This window comes from Callorhinus ursinus, unplaced genomic scaffold, assembly GCF_003265705.2.
Source record: "Callorhinus ursinus isolate GAN/ISIS: 27379988/994484 unplaced genomic scaffold, GSC_fseal_2.0 scaffold12, whole genome shotgun sequence".
In the NCBI taxonomy this organism is placed as follows: Eukaryota; Metazoa; Chordata; class Mammalia; order Carnivora; family Otariidae; genus Callorhinus; species Callorhinus ursinus.
The window spans coordinates 41,950,535-41,951,787 of NW_027397074.1; the positions used below are offsets into that span (position 1 = coordinate 41,950,535).

General features: G+C 41.5%; 1 pseudogene; it reads left to right on the forward strand.

The window, feature by feature from the left end:
* Positions 1-437: 437 nt before the first annotated feature.
* LOC112825359 (U4 spliceosomal RNA) lies at positions 438-594 on the forward strand (annotated as a pseudogene).
* Positions 595-1,253: the final 659 nt, after the last annotated feature.

Sequence of the window (1,253 nt, forward strand, 5' to 3'; positions counted from 1 at the left end):
AAACCAAGCTTATCCTAAAGAATATGCTACCCCCAGCTTTAACCCTTACTGTAGATCCTACTCATTGACAAATTTTGCTTAAAATAGGCAGAAGTAACTTGGGAAAGTAGACACATCTCAAGGATAAAATTTTATTTTATTTTTATTATTTGCGGGGGTGGGGGGAGCAGAAGGAGAGGGAAAGAGAATCTTAAACAGGCTCCATGCCAGCGCAGAGCCAGATATGGGGCTCAGTCTCACGACTCCGAGGTCATGACCTGAGCTGAAATCAAGAGTCGGATGCTTAACTGACTGAGCCACCCATGCACCCCTCAAGGACAAAATTTTAAATTCTGGGTGCTTAAAGTAAAAGTTTCTGAATGGATACCTTTTGTTAATAATTAAACAAGCCCATATTGAGTAGACATGGAACACCCTGGTTTGGAAGTCCTTATGATAGCTTTGCGCAGTGGCAGCATCGTAGCCAGTGAGGTTTATCCGAGTTGCGATTATTGCTAATTGGAAGTCCTTATGATAGAAAAGATGCTGAGAAAGACTTTAGCCTTATGGTGAAAGTAATTTTTCATATAAAATATTCGCAAAGCACCTGGGTGGCAGAGTCGGTTAAGCCTCCAACTCTTGGTTTCGGCTCAAGCCCTGATCTCGGAGTCGCGAGATTGATCCCCGAGTTGGGCTCCGCACTCAGCATGGAGTCTGCTGGAGATTTTCTCTCCCTCTCCCTCTGCTCCTCCCCACCTAAAAGAAATAAATAAATAAATATTTTTAAAATTTTTTAAATTTAAAAAAGTAATAAAATATTTGGAATGTATAATCAGAAGTTCTATTATTCGGCGCCTGGCTGGCTCAGTCAGTGGAGCATGCAACTCTTGATCTCAGGGTTGTGAGTTCAAGTCCCACGTTCGGTGTAGGGATTACTTAAGAATAAAATCTTAAAAAAAAAAAGTTCTATTACTTTCTTCCTGCTACGCCTTTTCCTCTCAGGACATCTGAATTTTACAATTGCATAAAAAATATAATTAATATTTGTTGAGATTTTTTTCCCCCTGAACAAATGGGGGTCCCAACTTCAATATACTCACATGGGCCTTGAGAAATGGCTTTCCCCATGTCGAAGCAGGTTAGTCCCGCTGGAACACTTTTCAGTAAGCACAACCCTCATGAGGCAGGAAAACCTTCTCACCCAGAACCTCTGAAGGCCAAGTGCCAAAAACTCAAAATGTTGAGTTGACCCAGGCAAACCGTTCATGTCAAGA